Here is a 26,339-nt window from a genome sequence, read left to right as displayed (position 1 = left end):
TGGCTCCTGTGGCCGTACAGGGTAGCACAGGGCCCTCGTTATGCCCTAGTTATGCTACTGATGGAGCTCAACAAAACCTTTACAGCCAAGTCACATCCAGGAAGGTTCACTGTATTGCAAGATATTTACCTAACAAATTAATGTGCAGCTGCCATGGTTTTTACTAGGATGACTCACGTCAGTTTTTTACAACTGCATTCTAAAGAACAAATAAATAGCTGTGGCTTACAAAGCAGATACAAATGTGCTTTATGTATGACATCATGACATTAGTAGCTATTCATTTTATAAAGGTCAACTGAAATGAAACATTAAAAAAAACCCTGATGCTTTGTATACCCTTACACATAAGTATGTTTTAAGATAAACTCAAAGACCAACAGACATCATTTCAGGTTCTTACTTTTCTGGGTTTCCAAAATAATTATTAAAGACACTGCTAGCCCCCTAAAGCAGAACAGATACTGCACTGCTGCCACTGCTCTAGGTGGCAGGGACATCAACAAATATTAGCTGAAAAGCAAGGGCATGAACTCTGCTATTAGTAGCTAACCAGCCTCAAACATTTATTCTGCATTAGCCCTTATCTATTAGCAAAAGCTTTTCAGGGACAAAAAAAGAGTTCATATATCCATTACCAAAGCATTTCCAACACCTCCTTGATATCAAAACTGAAACCATTTTGCACACCTTAACAGGTGCCCTGGCTCCTGCTATCTTTTACCCTGCTCTTTAGCACTGTAAACATCTAGGATGGATAGAAATATCAGAGGGATGTCAAAACAAAGTAAGTTTACTATAAAAAAGGAACAAGCATACTGGGGTGCTAATTAGACCTGGACCAGGGATGGGAAAGACAAAAGGGAAAAGGACAGTGGAGGTCATGTCAGTACATCTGAGGAGCCTGATGCCTTATACAGGTCTATATATACAGAGCACAGGACACAGGACCTTAAGCATAAGCACTGATATTTTTACTAAAATATTTACCATCTTTAAACTGGTTTGTAAAATAATTTTACTTATATGAAGCCACAGGTCTATCTGAAGTTATACAACAGGTTAGTACAGGAGGCCATGCCACATTGGAAATGGGCAACTACTATCACAGACAGAACTTGAAAGGCTCCATAGACAAGAAAACACTATTAAACTATTCTAAAACACAGTTTTATGTAACGGCCATGAATGCAGTAAGGTTTGCTTCATCCAGAATATTATCAGCAGCTTTTTTCACCTCTAGAAATTCACTGTGATTATATCAAGATGAGCAAGATGGACATGATCATCATCATCTGCCTCAGAGTTTATGTGGAGAAGAGCTTTGGCATTTTTTCTAAGTTGGCAGCAAACTGATTTTTTTTACAAGGCAAAACAGGGGTGACAATGAATCTTGCTGGACTCTCTGCTCCCAAGCTGCTAACCACAAGAGAAAGTGGTAGTAGGAAAAAAGATACTGTATTTACTTGAACAGAAGGTGACCCTGATTATAAAGACAACCCCCCAAATAATCAGATTCTATATATGGAAAATTTATAAGTCTGTTATAGTTTTCCAGGTGTAGAATCTAATTATTAGAGGTCTCCCTTGAATTTGTCCCCCTTCTACTGCTACAGCAGGAAAAAAACTAAATCTGGGGGGTCAGATAGCCCTTTTCTTTCCGCTTCCCCTCAACTTTTTCTCCTGGCAGTCCCTTCCCCCTCTTCTTACTGTCAGGCCCTGTTTTCCCTGAGCACATCGAAGTGAGGAGCAAATTTAAAAACAATAACCTTGAAATTAAACCTGGCTGTAACTATTTGCATCTACTACCCATGCGCTTAGTTTATCCAGAACTGATGTGTGTTACTTTTTTTTGAAACTGTTGCAAGTTTTAGCACAGGTACTCTATAAACATACTTCTGAGCAGTACTTTGGCACCTACTTCTACATAACGCAAACTATGCATGATACTCGTGCAAAGCCAAAGGCTCGTGATTTACTACATAGTTCACTGGGCTGGGCCCCACAAAAGTCAACAGCATTTCAAGTAATGATGACCCCACAGCTCAGTATCCATGTGTACTCCAGATACACACCACAAAAGAGCCATGGGCTAATTAGCCCCCTTTCATGACTGGAACCAGGTATTCATGTCACGAGTCCTAGGAGGCTCCAAAAGAAATACACAGATGAGATGCAGGGCAACCTGGTCTAGCTTCACCTCATGGAGCGTGGAACCACACTAATATGCACCAGGCTGAAAGGAGGGCCAATGGAGAGATTCTGGGTGTACTATATGCAATGGCGTGGCCCACCATGACTAGAAAGAGAGTCAGTAATGGGACTATGGCTAGTGGGCACTACCATGTGTCTTATTCAGATGGGCTGCATTGACCTGTTCTTGTGGTAGGTTCCCATCAGCAGCTCAGCTTTTTGACTAAGATCAGGCATTTTTGGCACAAAGGGAATGGTGTAAGGGCTGGCTCTGGCCCTCCCAATGCCATCCTGGTGTTGCAGTACCTCCAGGCCTGGTAATAGTTCCCTGTGGAGGGAACACCTGCCTGCATTTTTCTAAGAGCCACACAAAAAAAAAAGGTTCCACCATCAGCAGGTTTTCCCAAGGTGGGCCACATGTTTCATAGTCATGCTGAGTGTTGGCTGTATTTGAACAACTTCACAGTTGATATCCATTGCTGAGCACATGCTGATTTTGGCAGCAGTTTAATGACAGACAATGTATTTGGCGAGACTTTAATGTATCCGAGTAAGGCAGGTGGCTTTTCCCCCAGGCCAAAAGGGGGAGAGCCTCATATTGCATTTGAGTAAATATGGTAATAAAATGTGGACTACAAGAATTAGTGACCAGATCCCTCAAGTTCTGCACTGATGACAGTCAAGTGCAAGAGAATTAGAAAAATGGAGTACAGGCAATCCTCGACTTACAACATTTCGAGTTACAACATTTCGCACTTACAACGTTTATAAATTGACACGGTTTCAACTTTATGACGGCAGTTTCAACTTTACAACGCTTGATCCGATGTGACACCATGCCAGCGAACAAGTTCGCTGTGTTGCTCATCTCCCTGAAGAACATCTGTCCAAACTTCCTTGGACACTGTGTTTAAGAAAGCAGACAAGATTGCAGAAAAACCTGCAGCCAAGACTCCTGAGAAGACTCCAGCCAAGAACCTTCCAAAAAGTCCAACCAAGAGCCCTTTAAAAAGTCCAGCAAAATCACCTCAAAGAAGTCCTTCCAAATTAATATGATTGCTATTTACAATATAAATACATTAATGTAGCTACATTACTCATCTATAATTGATCGAGTACAAAATTTGGGGGTATTTTTAGTGAAAATAGGGTATTGGGCCTCGGTTCAGGAACCAATCCCCCATTTATAACATTGTTTCTTATGAGAAAATTGGTTCCAAGTTACAACGTTTCAACTTAAGACAGGGTTTTCAAGGACAAATTGTGCCATAAATCGGAGGACTGCCTGTATATTCATTTCAATACATATATCATACAAGCCTATGCTGATTGATCAAGTTACCTTGGGAAAGCACAGAAAAATTAAAGGGGCCAAGAATGGAGTCACATGTGACCAAGACCAGAAACAGAGTTGGACAGGATACACACAGACCAAATGGTTGTGATTTTGAAAAAACACTACAGCATCATTTTTCCTTTAAAGCACAGAAAACAACATATGGAAATAAGGAATTGTTGAAATTCTTCTTCAATATAGAAAGGTCATCTTGATGCCACACAGCGCTCAGCTAAGCAGCTTTGGTAGACCAGGCAAGTTCCTACAAATGCCCCTTTGGCCAACTATCCTGTTTGAGCTTAGCAAGTCCTTCACACATTAGACCAGGCAGGAAAACTGTTTTTGGTTGGTTAAAGCTTATAAAGCTTAGTTAAAATTAAAGCTTTATAGGGCTCTGGTTTAAAAAAAAACCACAAAAGTAATTATGGATTGTTGAAGGTTACTATTTTCAAAGACCTAAAATGAATTCATAAATAAAAGCCCCAACTGGAAATCAATGCCACTTGAGCTCCACTAACATTTGTAGAAGGTTTTTTGAAAATCTAACCTTCACTTTATTTAATTCAAAATGAACACAACACACTGAAAAATATAATTCACTCAAGACTCTCTGCATACCTTAAATAAATTTTCCAGCTCTCAGTAGAAGGTAGAGCAGCACGGGACGGAACTTCAAATCTGAAACGATAATTGAGAATTGGTTAGGAACCTTTACAGACAACCCAAGTTTCATATGAGTCACATACTCCTGAACATACCTAACGCAGCAAAATTAAGACAAAATAACATTGTGAATGAATGGACTGTGTGACAGTCAGCTGTATCAACTGGTTGACAGAGAACATAAACTTGTTATTAAGGCTTGCATGAGCAATAACTTGAGTACAGGTCAGTCGCATCTTATGCGGGGGTTACATTCTGAAGTCAGCGCGTAAGGCGAAAATCGCATATAGTCAAATCGCGTATTACCGTGTCAGTGATTTGACTAGCGGTGACTGCCTCTGCCTCCAAAACCTCCCGCCGCCGCCACGGAGCCGTGCTTAGAGCTGTGCGGCCGGCGGCAGCGGCGCAGCACAGGGTGGTGGTGGGGATGGCTACATGCCACCCAGCCACTGCCACGCTGCTGCTGCTGCCTGGCGGCCGGCCATGGCTCCATGGCGACAGCGGGAGGTTTTGGAGGCAGTGGCTGTCACCGCCATAATGGGCCTCCAGGTAAGCAGCAGCGCCACGTGCAAACTCAAGCCCCGTTCCCCCTCCCATCCCACGTATAGTTGAATTCGCGCCAGTTAAATGCGTGTATGATGCGACTGACCTGTATGTACTGTTTTTTGATATCCACTGGGGATGGAAGCAAATGCTTTTAGAACACTGGAGTGTATTGTGGAAAATAATGCAGCATACCTAAAGGTGACAAGAAACGTTGGAGACTCTTCTAATAATTTTGTTTTTTTAAGGTTTTGGGTGGACAAATCCTAACGCAACTTTAACAGCAATGAAAAATGTACCTTCTGTTTATGTTAATTTTACGCATATGCCGTATATACTGGGAACCCCTTATGGCGGACTCCAGGGGCCCTGGCAGAAGTTACATTTATGACACAATTGACACATGAATTGCATCATGACACCTTCAGCCAGTTTATGCATGGTGCTATAAAAGCTAAGTACAGACATTCAAAAAGCCTAAGCCTGAATTGATTCAATCTTTGTAGGATAGTCTAACCTGTGTAGACTGAACCAATTTGCAAGTGAATGTACATGCACTGTTAACTCCGGAAATGCAGCCACATGCCTGCAGTGACTCAGACTAGAAGCCGGGGGCGGGGGGGGAGAAGCTAGAGTGAGCCATCCCTTCCCTTTTGCAGCAGCAGCAAGATTGGAGGGAAGTTCACCGGGGCGGGGCGGGGTGGGGTGGGGGGGTGGCCAGGCTGCTGAGTATGATTGGGGAGGGTTTGGGGGTTTAAACCCTCACCCTGGCCTGCAGGGACCCCAGCCAGGGTGTGCCTAGAATGGCAAGGGGGAAAGCAGCCCTTTTCAGGTTTGTCCCTGGGAGTTGTGGGGGGAAGGTGGTATGAGCAGACACCACCCCAGACAGCACCTCAGGCAATTGGGAGGGGAGGGGGGGGAGCAAGGAAAGGGGTTAAATTCGCCTGTCTCCCCTCTCTCCAACTGGCATAGGGACCCTAGCTGGGGTCTGCCCAACTTTCTCCCCCACCTGCTGCGCATGTGCCAGGGGGGACATGGCCAGAGCCACTGCCTGGGTCAGCTCTGGCCATGCCTCCCACTACACAAGTGGCCAGCAGGGGGGAAACCTGGGCAGACCCTGGCTGGGGTCCCCATGCTGGTGGAAGAGGGGAGACAGAGAAGTTTAATCCCCCTCCTTGCCCCGCTGTTGTCTGAGGTGCCGCCCAGCCTGGTTCTAGCCATGCCCCCACCATGTGACCGGCCAACGGGATGGAAAGCCAGGCAGACTTTGGCTGGGGTCCCCAGGCTGGTGGAAGAGGGGAGGCAGTGGGTTTAATCTCCATCTCCCTGAGCCTGCTGGCCCACGCCCCCCTGCCACCTCCACTCCAGAGGGGAAAAGTCTGGCAGGGGCTGCTCTGCCCCCACCAGGTAGACCACGTTGCACCAGCCAGGTTTCCTACCCACACCCTTTCCAGCTAAAGAGCAGAGAGCCAGGGCCAACCCCACTCTGCTCGAGCAGACAGCACAGTCCACTCCAGGGCTGCAAAGCATGCTGGGAAGCTGGGGGACTGTGATTTAACTTGAACCAGGAAGAGGTCTAGGACAGAAGTTCCAGAAACCAGTTTGTCCTAAATCAGTTACATTTGATACAGCATTCAACCAGGCTTCTCTTAAACAAATTCTGGCCATTTTGAAACCGGTTCATGTGCACTGAACTTCTGTTCTGTTATAGATTTAAACCAGTTTCTGATCACCAAATTCCTGGTGTGGTCTGGATATAACTTTTGGTACAGGTGAGAGAGGGGTCACCAGGGCGGCGGGGGGGGCAGGTTCTTCTTGACTTATTGCTCACAATCAGGGAGGAAGTGGTTGAAAATATGAAGACAGTATGAAGGTAGCTTGGGTAACAGTCACCATGAAATGATAGAATTCAAGACCCTAACAGGTAGAAGGATGGAGAGCAGAAGAAGAAGGACACTGGAATTCAGAAAAGCAGACTTTAACAAAACTTGAGGAACTGGTGGGCAGAATCCCTTGGGAAGCAAGCCTAAACAGAGAAGGAGTCTAGGTGACCACAGTATACTGTAAAAAGGCCCTTTTTTTTGGTGCAAGAGCAAGCTATCCCAATGTGATAGAAAACTGAGTTCAACAGGAGACTAGCCAGGCAAGACAGCAATCTCTTTGTGGAGTTGAACCTCAGAAAGAGGAAACTTGGTCAGAGTATTAGGGAAAAGTGTAAGAGTATCATATGGGAGTAATAGGGAAAAATTAAGAAGGCCAAGGCATCATTTGAGATGCAGTGATAAGGGACATAAAAAGCAATAAAAAGGGATTCTAAAAGTATGTCAAAAGTCAGAGGAAAACCAGAGAAACCATAGATTCCTTCTGGGGTTCAGTTACAGATGACGCAGAGAAGGGAGGTATTGAACGCCTTTTTTTACCTCCCTCTTTGCAAACAGGGGTAGCCACCAGATGACAAGTGCAGCTGGCAAAGATAGGGAAGGAGACACATAGCCTAAAGTAGCAAAAGAACAGGTTAGGGATTACTAAGAGCACCTAGATGCTTTCAAGTTGTTAGCGTCAGATAGGCTGTACCACAGGGTACAAAATGAATTGGCCGAGGGCATTTCAGAGACATGGATTATCCGTTTTGAGAACTTGATGAAGTCTGATGACGTCCCAGATGACAGGGAAAGAGACAATATAGTGCCCATCTTTAAGAAAGGGAAGAAGTAGGATCTAGGGAACTGCAGGAGTAAAGAGGTGTTCCTAGGTGCCGAGAAGCGCCTAAAGGTGAACAAGGCGAGCAGGAATAGCCTGCACAGATTCACCAAGAGCAAGTCATACCTGATCAACATTATTTCCTTCTATGATAAGGTGACAGGCTCTGTGGATGGGGGGGTGGGGGGGTGGAGATTGGCAGATGTGATATACCTTGAGTTTAGCAAGGCTTTTGACACTGTCTTCCTGTAACGGAGTGCAACCCAGTTACAGAGAAAGGAGGGAAAAGATTGGAAGATGGCCTGGCCCCATTAAGGCTAGAATCTTCAGGGACCTAAGACCAGAAAGGGAGCCTAAGGAAGAGACTGGGAAAACAAAATGGCAAGCTCCCCACTAACTCGAAAAATGCAGAAACACTAAGGACTCCTGCCAGGTGGAATGGAGTAACTTGGGTGGGTTCACCTCAGCAAAGAGAGAGGCTGCAGAAAAGCTGGATCACCCTCACCAGATGGAAGAAATGGACAAGTAAGTAGTCCCACACAGAGAACAAGTTTCAGTTAGGACTTTTTTTTTCATTATTTGTTTGAGCAGTGGGCCCGAGAAGCTAAACCCAGAATCTGGGCTGTGTCCATTTACCAAGTCAGAGGTGCAGGCATGAAAGCTCTAAGGTACGAACCTGAGCTGAATGTCAGGGCCTACAGCCCTACTGTTGTGGGGTATTGGGTTGGGCAGTGTGTTAGCCAAGCCCAAGGTTCTGGGTCCTGGATGGTGGAGGGGCAGAAATCGAGTAGTGGCTCAGAGAGTCTGGATGCCCCAAGCCAACAGGCCTAGAGTGACTGGGGCCCAAAACAAGCTAGCAAAGTAACCTTGTAAATAAGACACACAGGGAGCCAGCAGACACCAGAAGTCCCAGCAAGTTGTGAGACCCTGCTATCAAGAGTCCCTCTCCATCCCACCTCTTGGACACGCACTGTTTTGGGCAGAGACAGGAGACCTCTCAAATCACATTTTTCTTCCAGAGAGGAGTGGCAGGGAAGTCAGGACAGGGGAGGTTTATAAGTGGGCTGGGCAATGACAGGACTGGCCATGACAAGATGGAGAGCCCCTCCACTCAAGTTCTGCCACGTTCCCACATTCTCATTAACAAACTAAAGAAACACAGACTAGACAGAAGTAAAGTGAATACATAACTGGCTGGATCATCACACTCAATAAGTAGTCCTCAATGGCCCAATGTCTAGTTGGGAGAAGGTATCAAGTGGGATTTCCCAGGGGTCTGTCTTGGGTCTGGTAAGGTATCTTTACTAATAATCTGGACAATGGGATTGAGCGTACACTTAGCAAATTTGCAAATAGCGGTGGAACTGCAGACATTCTGGAGAGTAGGGCTAGGATCTAAGACTACCTGGATTGATTTTTCAGTCTAGCACATGAGATTCAACAAGGAGAAGTGCAAAGTCCTGCATTTGGGACAGAACAACTGCATAAACAAAAAGAGCAATTGGGTAGGCTGCAGTACTGCAGAGAAAGACCGGGGGTAATAACAGACCATACACTGAATACAAGCCAACAGTGTTATTTCTGCAAACCTGCTCCTCCTCCAAAAACAGCATACATATTAACGAGAGTGCCACTTGTAAACCAAGGCAAGAGAGTCCTCCACTGGTAAGGCCTCACCTGGAGTACTGTGTCCAGTACTGGACTCCCACACTTCAAGAAGGATGTGGACAGATGGGAAAGAGTCCAGAACAAAATGACAAAAATGATCAGGGGCCTGGGAAGCAAGACTTGTGAGGAAAGGCTTAAAGAAGGCAGGATTCCTTCCCTTGCGGTGTCAGATGGCAAACAGGCAGGGAGGTGTAGAAATCTTTCCTCTGTGCAAAAATGAAGTTTATTTCCTACCTATGGGGACTTTTTACCACCCTTAATTTTCCCTGAGCCTGCTGATTGGCATGCGAGTCTGATAACTTGCAGAAAATTTTTTTTTTGCAATTTCTTAGTTGGTCTAATAAAAAGTATCGTCTCTGAACCAAGAGTTCTACAGTTTTGTATTTCTTTTTGTCTCAGACCAACAAGACTACCAAATACATCCCTGAAAGTCTGGCCTGGCACATTTGTATCCTTGCTCTGCAGCCCACACGTGGTTTTCAACTTACTGGCCAAACTATATTCCAAAACTGAAGAAGAAGACCCCCTTCTGGTTCTTGGGTTTCACACTGCAAGACTCAGTGTGCACTGTCTTCTATACTCTGGTTCTTCTAATGCCATCTACAGTTATCATGCATTTTTATACACGCAGCTGTGCTCAATAGATTAAGGCAGACTAAATCTTACAGCACTGACTCCTGCAATGTCCAAAAACCAAGAAAGTATATGCACTGTGGTGAATGAAAGTCAAAAATACAGAAAAAAAGAGAAAAGAAACTCAGAGGAAATCTGGAAAAAGAATAGAAGAGAGAGAACTATGGAACTGATATAAAAGGAGACGACTTTTACCTTTATAGTACATAAATCTACAAGAGAAAGTTAGTATAAAAACAATATAGAAAAGAAAATAAAGATGAGAAGGAAAATACTGTGAAAAAGATTCATAAAAACTTTAGAAGGGAACATAACAAGTAAAAGAAAAACACAAACACTTTCAAACCCTGTACATAAAATATCTACCAAAGTTTTAGAGTCTGAAAAATCATTTGTGAGGTCAGAAAAAGCTATGTATACTTGCCCTCTTGTCCCCATACCAATTATACAAATCTACCTGAAGACTTTTTCAGAACACAAAATGCTAAAATGCCCCTTCAGAAACAGTGAAGAAGAATTTCTGTCCGTGTGAGTACAGAAGTCTCAGGAGTCCATTGAGCACACATAAGTGTCCCTTCAGTGCATGCATGGCACACCTTACAGGACAGCCACCCATTTACCATGCTTTAATATTTTTTACTGAAAACTGCTTCCAGTCGCAACTGAAAAAGGGGCCATTAACCAGCAGCAGCCTAACTTGTATTCACAGTAAAGGCTGGAAAAGGAAGCTGATTAAGGATGTGTGATCCAATTCAGCTTCCTTCTGCAGCCAGCTTGCATGGTAGATGCCAAAGGAAGCTGTCTCATCCTAGTAAGGGAAAGCCAGTTTCCCCTCTGGAGCTCTGTGCAGTTTATTACAGCTTGAAGGGTTAGAGACACAAACTTGTTGTATCAAACGTTACTCACAAATGGCATGGAAAATATGTGGACTAAACAGAGACAAAAGGAAGAGTGGGGAATAGGTACAAATGAACAGAAGGAAGCTATCAAAAAGGGAAAGAAAAAGAAAAAGCTGCATCATGTAGTTTTTTCTCCTGTAGAGAACTGGGGAATACCAAAGTTTAGAGATAAACCACAAATATATTTAAAGTTAATTATAGCAAGCTACTTGGTGACCATTATCAATCATTTTTAAAGTTCAAATTTTAAGTTTAAAAAATGAATAGATTGTTCTGATCAACCAAAATCTAGTTTATACTGAACTTTCTTCCAGGCTAATTTGAAAATCCAGGTTTCTCTCCTAGCTGAAATAAGAACCAATTTCAAAGTTTCAATGAAATGGAATTTCACAAAGTTCTATTAAAAAAGTGTTAGATGTTGCAACTAAACAGAATCAGTTCAAGACTTCTCACTCTCTCTCACTTCATTTGTGATTGTGACCCAAGAAAATTAAGCTAGCAGATCGCATGCTTGGAAGCTACTGCATCGGTGACATCAATAGCAGAAGACAAAATATTGCTGCTGCTCAGATTTCCCTAAGCCAGAGCTGTCCAATATCCAAATGATATTTTCTTTCAGACAGATATGGAATCTCTCAAATTTCATCAATTTCCAAGGTTCAGTGATAAGATCTTTTATCCTTGTTTCAGAGATACATTCCAACCTCAAAATTACCAGAAGCAACAGTCAGGCTATTGATAAGGGTGGAATTTTCACTTCCAACCCTGATCTAAATATGAGACCTATACAGCAGCCAGGTATGTGAGTTGATGCAGAAGCCATCCCAGAAAGGCAATAATTATCAAGGCAGCCATCAAACCCTGGGCTGACTTTAAAAAATCATCACTTGCAAGGACATTTAAGTTTGCAAGTGTTAGATGCTTTGGCACCTCCAGTATTATGATTTAGGTGCATCCAGAAAACTGCTACAGCCATATTGGCTTCATCTTAACTTCATTCCTGGGCTCAGACATCAGATGGATGAAATCCACAACATCCAGTTTGGAACAAAAGATGCACTGTACCTGAATATGGCTACCCAAAAAGCCTCCCACCAAACCACAGACTCACTACACATCTGGACCACTCTTGCCTCCTCCATTCAACAGTGTAAGTGGTGCCAGGAGGGGGTTCTACAGCAGCCTGTGGGCAAGCATTTGACAGCCTTATAAAGTCAAGAAGCCTAATCTTTAACAAGATCCAACACAATCACAAACTCTCATCAAACACAACAAAGCAAAGACATGGGTCCACGTTCACCATGACTTTGTACTCATGAGACTCATTACCTGTTAAAACTTGCTGGTTAGAAATAAATCAAGGAAAGCTTTTGATACCTTTGAAATAACTTCAACCATAATTTTAAATTTTCTACTGTAATTACACTTCAAATCAGTCTGTAAGAAAGTAAAATGTCCAGTTCAAAAATCTAATCATGTTATTTCAAATGCCAGCTGATGTGTAAGTACTCATATTATATACACAGACAAAGGTTCTTTGGGTAAATCTGATACCTTTTATTAGACCAACAATAAGAGATCAATAGAAGATCTTCTACATGGAAAATATATTATATGCAAACATTCACCACACTTTCCCCATGTTTCTCACTTTCATTTTGACTGTCCTCCAAACCACTTGTAGTGACTCACTACTTTCAGCTGATCTTCCAACACAGACCTCTACTCCAGCACCCATATCGTCTTGCCTGATTTTGCCATCTTCAGTTATCCCAGAACAAACTACTAATGCAAATACTGATTATGTTTTAACTTAGATGCTGTGATCTTAATAACTACATGATTCAAAGCAAAGAAAACTACATTTGTGAATGCAATATCCCCAAACACAACATTTTTGTCTGCAAAGCACAGTTAACTGCACTATAGAAACCTAAAACTCACCCTTTAGATATGTGGGGGGAAAGACAGTGTGTTAAGTTTGAAGAAAATACTGAAAGATTTTTTTTTCAAGTTACCAATATTTTAAAAACCAGTTTTTCCTCCCTCTTCCTTAAAAACAAAGAGAAATGAAATACATCCACCCTTATCTTGGGAGTAGCCTCTTTCCTTAAGAAACCAGCTTCATCTCTGCATTACCTGCTTCTCCTATACCTGTCACAGTGATTTCAGAGTTGCCACTACATAGTCTATAAGGACATTAACCTCCCCTAATTTAAATCCCTCCTAAGGACTCTTTTTTTCCCCATGATGCTTATAAATAAAAACAGGTGACTAATAGCACCGATGTCTCTCTTATTACAACCACTGTGGAAACAGATAGTTTGAGAGGTGTGGGCATGAAGTCACTAGAATTAAAGGTAAGGACACTTGCTAGGGAGCTGTGAAAACTGAACTATGGACAGAGAAGGAGATACAAGGGAATTTAGTCTAACTTAAACCAGTCCTGGCACAAATATAAAGTAATAAAACACCATCCTATTGTCAGTCCAATCACCCTTCCAGGTTGCATCCTTTGTCTTCATTCTTAGACTGAATGGGGCAATTTGGTGTGCCATATTTTCTTTTGTCTGCAGTCCAAATAACACAAATACTAAAGAAATTCAAAGTGTGTGCCACTATAATATTTAAGAGAATGCAAGCACTTAAAGCTAAGGACTAAACCTCAGGACACTACCACAGTAACAGCAGAGGCTGGTGATTCTCAACCAGGATGATGCTGCACCTTGGGGTGCCTTGAGATCCTGTCAAGGATGCCGCAGACTTTTAGCAGTTCAGGGTGCAAACATGATTCACAAGATACACCGAGATTTCAAATACAAATCCACAATGTCAAAAACATTCTGACCTGTTGCAACCTTTTGAGGTCTTTGCAACCAAACAATTGCTCTATTACTCTAAAAGCTAGTGAAAGTTAAGAGCTGGTATTTTTTGAGGAATAGATTGAGTCTAATAAGCTAAAGCCCCAAGAAACACTGCCTTAGAGGCTGACTGGTTCAGAAAGGCATGAGCTTTCATAGGCAACAGCCGAGTTTATTTGACAATGTATGTTGTTACCTATGAAAGCGTATGCCTTTCTGAACCAGTTAATCCCTAAACCACATTGCCCATTACTTTTTACCTATGTCAGTGGCTCTAAATCTTTTAAGACTCAAGGCACCCCTTGGGAAATGCCAGCTCTTCCTTTTAACTCATTTTTGACTACAAAAAAATACTAGAGCAATTATTCTGTTTCAAAGAAGTCAAAAAGACCAGAGCAGGTCACTATGAATTCCTATGTGAAATCTCTGGGTGTAGGTGTTTGTACAGTGAACAATGCTAATATTGCACAGCACCCAGCAACACCCTAGAAGGACCTCATGCCATGGCACCCTGACTGAAAACCACTGCTCCCAGGTGCCACCCTGCCTATCTTCTACCTAACTTCAGGTTGACAAGGCTAACCACTTCTCAATAACAGCACAGGAAGCACATAAATTCCTACTCCTGTTTTGTTTTATTACATGAAATGTTTAACCGGCACAAGAAAAATATCAGATGTGCAACAGAGTCTGAAAATCTTGAATGTCTAGAAATTCTGGCTTTTAAATGGTTGAGTTTTCTACGCAAATGTGGTATGTGATCTGTCACAGAAACCCCCCCTGTATACATACACAAAGGTATCAATCATAACCCTCCTTTTATGCTTATTAAAATTAAGTTTAAAAAGTCCTTAGACAGTATCTTGCATGATAAATTATTATATAAACTGAAATTAATAATCACAAAGATATACTGTATTTACTCAAATCCAAGAGGACCCTGAATTTAAGACAATCTCCCAATAATTATTCTATACACAGAACATTTGTAAGTTTGTTATAACTGAAGAATCTTAATCTTAAATGTGTCCCCACTGCAGCATGGAAAGCAGTGGTAGAGGGGCAGGCGTTAGGGGGCACAGGCAACTTGCCCCTGGCGCCTTCCCCTCCACTTCCCCAATCCAGCCTTATGCCTCCCCCCTGCAGCCTTGCCCCGCCCCACCCCACCCCACTGATTTCTCCCTCCTTCATTCCACATCACTTCTGTCCCGCCACTGCCTCAGGCCCCCTCCCTCGCCCCATGCCTCTTAGCTTATTTCCCCCCAACTGCCCCTCCCCTCCCCCCACCCCCACTTCCCCTTATTCCAGCACTGGCAGGCTCTGTCCCCAGTCCAGCCTGGGGAACAGAGCATAGCCCCCACCTGGCCCCATACCAGTGGCATGGAGCTGGCACCACTGCTACAGGGGCTGGGCTGGTCTAGGGCCATTCTCCATGCTCAAGGGTAAGGGGGGGGGGCAAGAGGGGAGGCACAGAGGGTAGCAGAGGTTGTGGGGAAGGGAGGAATGGGAGCCCAAAGCTGTTGAGGGGGAGGGTGGGGAGGGAAGAGGTTGGGCATAAAAAAGAGGGGGGAAGGGAGGGGCAGCAGCAGCTGTAGTTCCCACCCCAACCCAGGGCTGGAGCTGGAGCCAGAGCTGCATAAGCTGCCTGCCCCCTCTCCTACCCAGTTCCAATATGAGGGGCTTCCCCCAGCCATGCTGAATGGGGAAAAACCTCATCTTGGAATCAAGTAAATATGATATGTGAACACACAGTATGACTAGATGCTTATAACAAATGATTAAACAGAAGTTACCAGATAATATGAACCACGGGGAATGTACATTTAGTTTGTGGTTTTAATTTTAAGTGACACAATTTGCAGTGAAGGTTTACATGAATTTCATAAGCTTCTCTCTTACCTCAGCCTTTAGACTTGAAGGTAGCTCTCATTGTCCCCTACAGTTAATCCTTCTTCTAAGGCTGCCTGAAGCTCCAGATACCACTATGATAATAACTCAAGAGGTTTCTGCTTCTCTTAAATGTTAAAGGGTTGAGTTGAGTTGGTAAAACAGTGCTTACACATCAATTAGATCTTGGATCAATTTGTCCTTTTTTATTTAATGTCCAGGCAAAAGTCTCTCAGAATGAAGGATATTTCATTATTAGTCTCCAGTTAAGGCCACAATGGGATAACTGCAGAAAAATAATAGGCAGTTGATTCATTACTCAAATTTACCAGAGGTTGAGAAACTTAATTACATAGTTTAATTAGTAGAGACTTAAGTTCCCGAAAAACTCAATACTGAACAGCAGCACTCTTCTGACCTGCCACTTTAAAAACAGATCCACTTAAGATTACATTCAAGAGGAAGCCTATTGTTGTATATCAAAGCATGAACTAGAGCAAGGCTGTCCAACTTCCAGGCAGCCGGGGCCTGCACACAGCACAGCTTGCAAATCCGGAGGGCCGCAAGCTGCACAGGCTGGCAGACTTGTAGTCAGCTCTGCACCCCAACCCCACAGCACAGGCATCTTGGCTTCCTCCCCCGACTGCAGACAGCCTGGCTCCCTATTTTGCCACATGTGCAGCGCAAACAATGTGGCTTGCGAGCAGCATGGCTATTCCAGCCCCCTCTCACTGCACCATCCTGCTCCCTGAAGCAGGGGCAAGAAGCAGAAGCTGGAGGAAGGAAGGGGAGCCCGAAGACCCACCATGCATGGTGGAAGCAAAGGCGAGAGGCGGAGGAGTAGCAGCTGGGCAGGAGCTCATGGGTCACAACCACCAGTTGGATGACAGCCCAGATCTACAGTGTATTAAAGAGTGAAATGTAATGGAGACAGAGTTAAGATGTCTCAATTTTCATCAAAAGCTCTAAACTGTTATTTTGATTGGATCCAAGCTAACAATGGACTCAAAACCACATTCATTATGTGAATGGCATTACTAGAAGGAGAGACCTAAACTGTCGTAGTACTAATCTGGATAGGTAAATCAATTTAAAAAAGTCTCTTAAATGTATAAAAAAGAAACATCAAAGGCGGGGACTAAAAATGGCTGCAGATATAATTGTTTGCAGAAATCTCACCATTAGCACCTGCTTGCAAAATAAAGGTGCTAAAAAGTGAGTGCTACAAAATGTCAAAACCCAGCAAATGTGCACATACATGAAGCAGCATGACAACTTCATTTATGGAAAGATTGTACTGAGTACGTCATCTCTGCAGCTATAACTGAAAATAGCATCCTATAGAGAAAATAATCCCCATCCCCCCCGCCTCAGGGGATTTAATGTCAGTTCACCAAACATCAGTTAACAGAACTGTCTGGATAATAAGGATGGGAAGGACAAAGACTGAGAGACAAGATTACACAATTTCAGTCAGTTTTTTAACTGAATTTTGAAATTAACCTAATTTTGAAGACACTCATCTTCCTTTACTCACTAATATAATCATAATAACTGCATGTACAGCTTTAGTTATGTACATCCATGTAAGAGTTTTCTAGGATTCTTAGACAATTTTGGAGAAAACATTTGAGAAATGGCAAGGTAAAAGTCTGGTGAGCAGGGTTAGGAATGGGATGTCAGACAAAGACTTCATGGAAGAACAGAGGGAGTGGAAAAAAGTGAAAAAGCATTACCAATCTTGCACAGGTTGGGTGCAGCAGAAAGGAAAAAGACAAAAGGGAGATTGCAGACGAGGTACTTGGCTAAAGACCTTGCTAGGACTCTGAAACCTATGACAAGAAATTTCTGCACAACATGGGAGAGATGATGACCAACATTCATAAGTGGCCCAATTAATGTGGAAAGAAACAATGGCACTCCTAACAGGAGTAGAAACCACAAACTCCAAACCCCACATCAAGGAGCCTACAGCAACCACCTTAAGTTTCCATAAGGAAACTACCTTATGCTTTGAGACCCACAAATGCAGGATAAGTTTTCCTGGATGAAGCTCAACAACACTGCCATACATAGAAAGTTGGCCGAAATTAAATAATCCTTTATGTAATAAACCATAAAAGACACAGCTTAAGATCCCTCCAACCAGTGTGTTCTCAGGAGGACAGATTCATTTTTCAGATGTGCTATATTATCCCTTCTTGTCCACTTTTACTAAAAAAAAAGTAAATTCTAAATCAACATTCAGAGGTTAATAAGGACATCAGCAAGCGTGAAAACTTTAAAGACTGACACTCCAAGGTTCATACTAAGCAACAAGACTGCACCTTGCATGAACAATTTTGTTCCACCATCATGCGTATTTTTACTCCCTTGACAAATAAGCACTTGGTTTTGACATCAGCAAATTATGCCTCAGGTAAGTGTTATTCCTACTGTAAGGACAGAAGATCTGAGATGCGGAGAGATTCAACTGATTTATCTCAACTCAAAGAATCATAGGCTTGTAATCATACAAGCCTATAGGGACCGGCAGGAACAGACCTCTGGTCTTGCAAGCTCCATCCCTGTAGTTAAACCAGCCTTTTCCATGTTTTACCTAAAAATACCAAAGAAGATGCCAGCAGGTTATTAGGCATTAGATGATGGACTACCAAAATGAGAGGTCCTCAAGTTAAGAGTAAGAATTACTATGGAAGTACTACTTATTAGAGTTATAAGCCACCCTTCCCAACAAATGCTCAGGTGAGCTTACTAGAAGAGACAGAAACAACAGGAAACTTTCTATTTTTAACATTAAACAAAAAATGAAAACTTAACTATGAAGGTACATACTGGACTTCAAGGGGCTTTAATCACATTTAACCTCGTTTCTCATTTGTTGCCTGTCCAGTATCCCTGGCTCTGTTCCTCTCTTTGGAGGGCAAAGTGCAATGCTCATACTACAGAAATGAGTTGGTATGGAAGAAAGATAACAGGATGAAGCAGGAGACTGCTATGGTCTCAGGCAGTAAAGGACAAGGAAAAAAGAAGAAAGTATAAAGACACTACAAAAGAACAATTATCCTACTACAGACACTGCCCTTTGTCACTCACAGATAAGCAGCACAGCCACAAGGAAAGCCCACAGTACTACCAGAAGTATCAGGCTGTTAGGGAACGGTTGAGTCAATTGACCAAGATTAGGAGCCTTACTCTGAACATGATTATTTCAGGAACAATAAGTGAAACACTTTCACTTGAGTGGAACTCTGTCTGATATGAACTCTGCTACTCTCAACTGAAATATAAACAAATGAAGGCACATTAGAGACAGAGAAAGACGCCTTATCTTAAAGAGGAAATGAATAAGAGGGGACATAATTATATAAAAATAATAAAAACAGAGAAAAAGGAGGAAATTCTGATGCTCTTAGTTAAACTCCCACATAATAGAGGACATGTGATGAAACTGAAAGGGTGCAAATGCTGTGGTTTAAAACATTTCCTCACATTAAATAACATAACTCAATTCTACAAAGTAGCTGGCAAAAACTTTACTAGGATTCAACATTTATATGGGCTTTGCTGTGGGGGAGGCGGCGCAAAGGAGGAGAAGATCCTAAACAAAAAGAAAAAAAAAGAAGAGAGCCCTTCTCATTCCATAGTATAATCTAGCCACAAAGAACAGAATTAGGAGGACACTTTATTTATACAGATTACATTAGTCCATTATAGGCGTTCTTGGACCTTTCACAAGAACATCTGTGGGAAATGGGATTTCTCGGTAGATGAACCCGAGGTCTATTCTGGAACGGCAAATGTTCTATTTGCAGCTTCTACGTTTATTGCCCTCAACTGCAACACAGAAAGGGTTTATGAAGGAATGAGAGCCAAACATCTAGATCTGTGGGATAAAGCATGGCTGCCTTTTTCCCTCCTCCTCTGATGCCGATTTAGAAAAACACCTTAGAGTTAAAAAAAATATAAACCACCTGACACAAAGAACCTATCATTTAGCTCAGTAAAGGACAATCTTTTTGTCAGGTGTGCCACCAATCAGCCCTACACCCTCCCCAAATTCCACTTCAATCCCTTCCCCAATTTGCTGCTCTGCTTTCTGTTCCCTTCCCTGTGTTTCTTGCCTGATCTGCTGTTCTGCTTTCTGTTTCATGCCCTATCTCCTGCTGTGCTACCTGAACCCTCTCCAATCTGTTGCATGCCACACACACAGGCTGCCCATGCCACTTGTGGTACCTGTACTACAGGTTGTTCACCTCTGGTTTAGCTCATTCTAGTCCTTGGCTAGCTTCATTTTGATTCCCTTTTACAACCCAAGTTCCTTGTGATCTCAACATCATGGAAAAGGGGGATGAAGCATCAGTAGCAGCTGCTACACAACAGGCTGCTGTCCCCTTCAAACCATTCTACGTTTGAAGGAGTCCAGGGACAGAAGTCAACTGGGCCGTTTCTTAGGCATTTGGTGGCCTAAGCTCTCTTGATTCCAACAAAAAAAGGGAATCTGAGGAGTTTGGTGTCCAAGGTAACCAGAGCAGGAAGCACATGTAGCTGGCAGACAACAGGCATGTTGATATAATCAGAGAGAGAGTTAAAAGGCAAAGCTGAGTGGTATATACGCTAGAAGGGAGGGACAGGCTACAACTAGATCTGGACAGGTTACAGGGGTGGGTGGATGAGAATAGAAGTGGATTCAATACTGACAAATTCAAGGTATTACACCTGGGAAGGAAGAACCAGCAGCATACCTATAGGCTGGGGAACTCCCTTCTCATCAGCACAGAGGCAGAAAGGGATCTTGGAGTCATTATTGATTCCAGGATGAACATGGGCCACCAATTTGAGGATGTGGTCAGTAAAGCTAACCGCACTTTGTCATGCATCCACAGATACATCACAAGCAGGTCCAAGGAGGTGATCTTCCCCCTCTAAGAGACATTGGTCAGACCGCAGTTGGAGTACTACGTCCAGTTCTGGGAGCTGCACTTCAGGAGGGGTGTGGACAGCATGGAGAGGGTCCAAAGGAGGGTCCCTAGCATGGTCCAGGGACAGCAGGGCAGGCCCTATGAGGAGAGGCTACAGGACCTGAACCTGTTCAGCCTCCACAAGAGAAGGCTGAGAGGGGATCTGGTGGCCATCTATAAACTTGCCAAGGGGGACCAGCAGGCAATGGGAGAGTCCCTGTTCCCCTGAGTACTACCAGGAGTAACAAGGAATAACAGCCATGAGTTGACTGAGAGTAGATTCAGGCTAGGTATCAGGAGACACCACTTCAGTCAGGGCGGCTAGGATCTGGAACCAACTTCCAAGAAAAGTGGTGCTTGCTCCTACCCTGGGAGTTTTCAAAAGGAGGCTAGATAATCACCTCGTCGGGGTCATTTGACCCAAGCATTCTTTCCTGCCCATGGCAGGGGGTCGGACTTGATGATCTGCTTAGGTCCCTTCCGACCCTACCAACTATGAAACTATGTACAAAGCTCCGCACTAATACAGTCATGCTGCTCCCAATCTGGAAACTAGCATGTGCCAAGCACACATGGCTTTCTTCAGCACAGCACTGCCTTTAACTGGAAAGACATGCCTGAGGAAGTCCACTACGTTTCTTCTTGCCACCCTAGGTTGCACTGGCTGGACCAGCAGTCAGCTCTTATCTGCACTCTTATAGGTTTCCAATATGTTTCCAGGATGACCTCTCTTCCTCACCAACAGAATGAGACAAATCTCTTTTTCAGACAGAAGAAATAGTGGACATTCTCCCCTACCAGCTGGTCAGAAGATGTATGGAGACAAGAAGGGGCAGCTCTATCAGGTCAGCTCCTACAAGCTCTGCAAGGGCAGGAAGAATGTGCTCAACATTTGGGCAAGCAGCTGACTTGACTTCTTCCAAGTCATCAATGTTTCACCAGAAGGAAATGCTGATAATTCGCTGGTACATTTTGAAGCAAAAAAAGGGAAAACCTAGCATGGGGTGCCACAATAAGATAAATCAGAATCTAATCAGGGAATGAGGATTAAGCTTTAAACTGACCTACATTACTCTGTGTGACACTGAAGTCCTGTAGCAAAAGGAAACTGTCTGGAATGCTAGTCAGTCCCCCAGTCTAGCCAAACCAAGGAAACTCCCTCTTTCTGCATCAAACAATCTTATTCAGGGTCTTTCCGCAAGTGCTTTTAACACTGAACCTAACATAAATGAGAGGCATAAGCAAGCGGAAGGGACAAGAGAACAAATTTAAGAATAAACACACAAAAATACAGAATAGAAGAAATGAGGAGGAACAAAAAACTATGCAGAGTTTCAAGGCTGGAAGACCCTCTCTATTTCCATCCCTGGATACTGTTACATTTAAGTGAATTCTGTTGTGCGCCATATTTAATACTGTTGTTATTAAGGAAAATAACAAAGAGAAAGAATTACTGTATTTACTTAAATATAAAACAAGATTTCCCCCTCAGTCAGTATGGCCCCTTGTCTTACATTTGCATAGGAAGTGGAGGGGGAAGCCAGCAGCTGCAGGAATCAGATCCACATCAGCCTCCTGCCCACCCTCCACCCCCATTTCCCCTAGGCAGCTTGTGTCCCCCTGCACACCAATTTCCTCCCCCTTACTGTCAGGCTCTGCTTCGCTCGGTTCAGCAGCACCAACACTGCAGGGCCAGACAAGGGCTGAGCTTCCACATGCTGTGCTCCAAAAGCTGTATCTGACAACTGGGGGAAGGGCAGAGACTGGGGGAAGCAGAGAGGGAAGAAGCAGAGACTGGGGGAGCTGGGGGTGTGGTGGTGCAGGTGGTAAGAAGGCTGAAGAGGGAAGAAGTGGGCAGGGCAAAAGACAAGGGGGCCACATGGGGAGGATTCAAGCCAACCCTCCAACCAATACTTAGATTCTATACCTGGAAAATTATAACAAATTTATATATTTTCTATATAGAGAATCTAATTATTGGGGTGTCGTCTTATATTTAAGAAAACATGATGCTTGCTATCCAGAGCCCCAGAATCCTTTAACACGGTCTACAATTGCAGCCTTAGCATCTCTCCTACATCCCCTACCCCAGGCTGCTTTCTTCTCTCTACCTGCCTAAAACTAGTCAGCAAACACACCAGACTGAATTTCAGACCCTGTTATCTTCATCCTTCACAACTTCTCAGCTGCTTATAATACTATTACTCAAGCCCTCCAGTCCAACGGTTTGTAACAAGTGAAGAAGATCAAGTATCTCCCTTGGTTCTCCTACTTCTTTGAGGTCATATATCCTCGTTCTCCCATTTGAAGAATTGTGTCCTTGGCTCCTTCCTGCACTCCCTGCCAACACCAGCTCTTCTACCCATCACCCATCATCTCTGACCTGTCTCCCTCCACCCAACACACAACCTCAGCCCGGCTCTTCGAGACTGCCCCCAGGATGTCCCAGTGACAGCTTACATTTGGTTTATACAGCTCTTAGCAGAAGGTGTGGGGCAAAACCTGGTCATGCCCACAATACAAACAGGGGATTAAACCCAGCAATGCTTTAGTCTAAATGATCTCAAATGTACACATGCAAAAAAGATCAAAGAAACAGTTAGACTGAAAAGAGCTGAGTATTACTTAGTGCCCACATCATGGTGTGCACTAAGCTGTGCTAGGTGCTGAAGAAAGGCAAATACATTTCCTACCTCAATTTAACACACAGGCAGGAAACAACACACAAAGGTGCAAAAGAAAAGGTTCTGGAATAAGTTTTCTTTAATAAAACAGCAACAAAGCTCTTCCCTCCCAACCTTGAAAAGGCAGTCTCCCAAGGTGCCACCCTGCCCTGCCTTCTAACTAGTTCAGAGACACCAGCTTTTATAAGCAACAGGTGCATTACCTCGAAAAGTGTAATACAGAACCACAGGTAGATTGTACATACAATCAGCTCCATTTCCTGTCTTCAGCCTAAGTTTGGTATTTCTATGTAAAATCCACAATGCTATCAACCACAAGAGTACCCAAAAATACTGACTTGAAACTACTGGTGTTTTGTTCATATTTTGGCTCTGCAGAAGTTAACAACTGTTAGGAACAGAACTCCAAGTCATAAATGGATTCAATTTATAGAATAAAACAGCTACCTTGTGCAAGTCAAAATTCATTAAGTGCTGTGTGTGAATCGCTGCATTTCTTCAGGATGAGCTGTTCTCATTTTAACGATGTCTATCAGAATGATTATGTTAAAAAGTCACATGTAGATGTTTGCTTTTTAAGGTCTTAAACATTAAGCTATTTTTATGACATTACATTAATATAGCAGCGTTTTGACAAACCACAACAGTGTTTCAGATTTAAAATATTATCACACGTTATGTAAACTAAATAGAAAGTGCAGACATACAAACTTCAGTTTTCAATGAAGTAATCGATATATGAAATGAGGGAGGAAGGGAAGGGGGAAAGAAAGAGCAAACCAGACTCCAGATTTAAAGCTTTTCACTATTAATATTCTAGGGTATTATCTGCGAGACTTGTTCACATGCAGTTTCCAACCTGGAACATTCCCTTTAACAAACAGTTTGCAAGATGTTTTTCAAGCTTTAAGTCATTTTCAGCGGATGAAGATACAGCAGATCTACAAACAAACAGTTATCCATATTGCAAGATATGATCCATGTATGATGAACTTTCAGAAGTGCTGTAAGTTTAAGAAGCAAGAACTATTTTGCTAGTAAAGGTAAAATTTTACAAGATCTCAATATTCAAGCTTGACAGAATATGACAGTAGCAGCCTATTTATAACAAAAACCAATATACTGTGAAGTGTTCCTATCTGATCGTTTTTGTGTTGTTTCGTTGCCAGCGGCTGTTGATGAAGCAGACAATATACCTTTAAAAATATTTGGAGGATACAGAACGTTTGCTATTGCGGGGGGAAAAGGCGTTTCCACGAATCCCGAGGGATATGAAATGAGTTGTAACATCCTGCGTCTCCGATCCTCACGCTGCTACACTTTGTCAAAGACAGCGCTGCCATGCAAAGCACTAACGAAGGGGAGGGAGGAGTATTGATTTTTACGTTGTTTTCTGCAACATGCGAGGAAAGGGATTTCATTAGTTTCGCAGACGTTTCTGGAGATGTTCTCATTCAAAAAAGAAAAAAAAAAGTTACACGCAGAATTGAAGCTGTTAAACCACAGCGCGCTACTCGCTCCAGGAGAGTAATTTTTGCTTAATACCCCCCGCAAAAAAAGACTGCTCTCCAATAAATCGCTCGCTGGGTAGAAAATGCGACCCCAAGCGTGCTCCTGTTCGCGTGTTAGTCATCATCGTACATCGAAAACGTAACGAAAAAGACACCAAACTCGTAACAGTATCAGACAGAGATTTCGAGACCGAATTTCACCGCTTTAAACTATTCCGACGCGAACGTAGGTGCAAATTCACACGGCGACCTCGTCGAAGAGCACGAGATCTACGACACCTTCGCCCGCGCTTTTCCGATCTCGTCGCCTGGCGCGTCGACGTGATCCACCGTGTGCGTTCAGGGCCTAATGAAGCGCGCGGGCTGCGAGGTGAAGCGGTGCACGCGGCTCTGCCCCGCGTGCCCCCGTGTACTGCCAGGACGCGGGGCGAGCGCGGGGGACCCCGACCCACCGCCGCAACGCTCTTCGGGCAGATCCGAGTTGAGCAACAGAGATCCCGACTCCGGAGTTGGGAAAACTCTCCGGGGCGCCGACACCCGTTGGCGGACTAGACGATCCCCGCCGCGCCGACTCGGGGCCGCCACAGCCGGCCCCTCTCCCCCTCCCCGCGCATCCCCGCTCTCCACCACACACGCCGGGCGGGGCGGGGCCGGGCCGGGCCGGGCCGGGCCGTGCGGGGCGCTCGGGTTTCCCGGCCCGGCCCGGCGCGGAGGGGACGGGGACGGGGACGGGGAGGAAGGGGACGAGGTGCGGGTCCTTCCCGCCCCCGCCGCAACTTTCCGCTTTGTTTACCTGACGGGACCGCCTCCCGCGGTGGGAGCTGCGCCGCCGCCGCCGCGCGTGAGTGTGAGTGTGTGTGAGGCGGTGGGTGGGTGGGTGAGTGAGTGAGTGTGCGTGTGTGAGGGCGGGCGGGCGGGAGGAGTGTGTGAGCGGTCCCGGCCGCCGCAGGCCGCTCCCCTCCCCCCCCGCCGCGCTGCACGCCGGGATGGCGGCGCCGCTCCTCCGCCCGCGGCCTCGGCGCGAACATGGCTGCGGGCGGCGGCCCGGCCCGGCCCGGCCCCTCCTCGCCCGCCCGCCCGCCCGCTGCCCTCGCGTGCTCGCCGCAGGGGACGGCCCGGCCCGGCCCGGCCCGGCCCGGCCCGGCCCGCCGGGTTGTCGACACCGCACCGTGCCCAAACCTGAAGAGAAAACTAAAGGAGGTGAAGGCGCCGCGTTTGGTCTCCGTCGGGGCCGACCGCACCGTCCTCCGCGACGGCCACGCGAGGTGGGACCCGACCTGAAGAGAACAACAGAGCACGTTACTGATACGAAACACGGCGCCTCGACGGCCTCTGTTGTTCTCTTCAGTCTCACGTCCCACCTCGCGGTCCCGCCGTCCTTGACCGACAGGACACACGACGCCTTGGAGGGCCGAGTCCGTGGGGGCCGCGAGGCCTTTCCGGGCGGGTTTGCCTCTGTGCACGTTTGGCCCCGCACCGTCCCCGCGGGGGACCGAGCGCTGGGACGTGGGCCCGGGAAATGCAAGCGGTTACGTTCTCACAGCTCCGGGAAACGTTTCTCCATCTTCCGCACGTGCGGGTCCGGTCCCCCGTCGCCGCCGGCTTCGCCGCGCTGCTCGTCCCAGCCTCTCGCGGCTCCCGTTGCCGTTTCCGAGTTGCATCAACGTTATTTCCTCGTACGCGGCTTTTCGCGTTTGCTCGAATCCCATCTGCTTTTCTCGTTCCTTCTCCCGCTGGGACGGGCCGTGGAGAAGTGTCTGTTATTGGCTTCATTTTACGGACGGGGAGAGCGTTACGGGG

The 26,339-nt window shown here is 44.8% G+C and overlaps 1 protein-coding gene across 4 annotated transcripts in view; it reads right to left on the bottom strand.

Moving 5' to 3' along the window:
* PTK2 (protein tyrosine kinase 2) overlaps nucleotides 1-25,478 on the bottom strand; it is a 336,960-nt gene extending 311,482 nt beyond the window's left edge. For 2 of the 4 annotated variants that reach the window (XM_059723704.1, XM_059723702.1), the window contains exons 1-2: nucleotides 25,333-25,477; nucleotides 4,148-4,207 (exon numbers count right to left, since the gene is read on the bottom strand). The gene's annotated coding sequence lies outside the window, so the exon portion shown is untranslated. Of the gene's footprint in view, nucleotides 1-4,147; nucleotides 4,208-24,224; nucleotides 25,267-25,332 lie in introns of those variants that run through there. The other 2 variants (XM_059723705.1, XM_059723703.1) reach the window with 2 other exon arrangements.
* Between the last annotated feature and the right edge of the window lie 861 nt (nucleotides 25,479-26,339).

This window comes from Alligator mississippiensis, chromosome 3 (assembly GCF_030867095.1).
Source record: "Alligator mississippiensis isolate rAllMis1 chromosome 3, rAllMis1, whole genome shotgun sequence".
Lineage (NCBI taxonomy): Eukaryota > Metazoa > Chordata > Crocodylia > Alligatoridae > Alligator > Alligator mississippiensis.
This window is presented reverse-complemented; position numbering and strand designations above follow the sequence as displayed.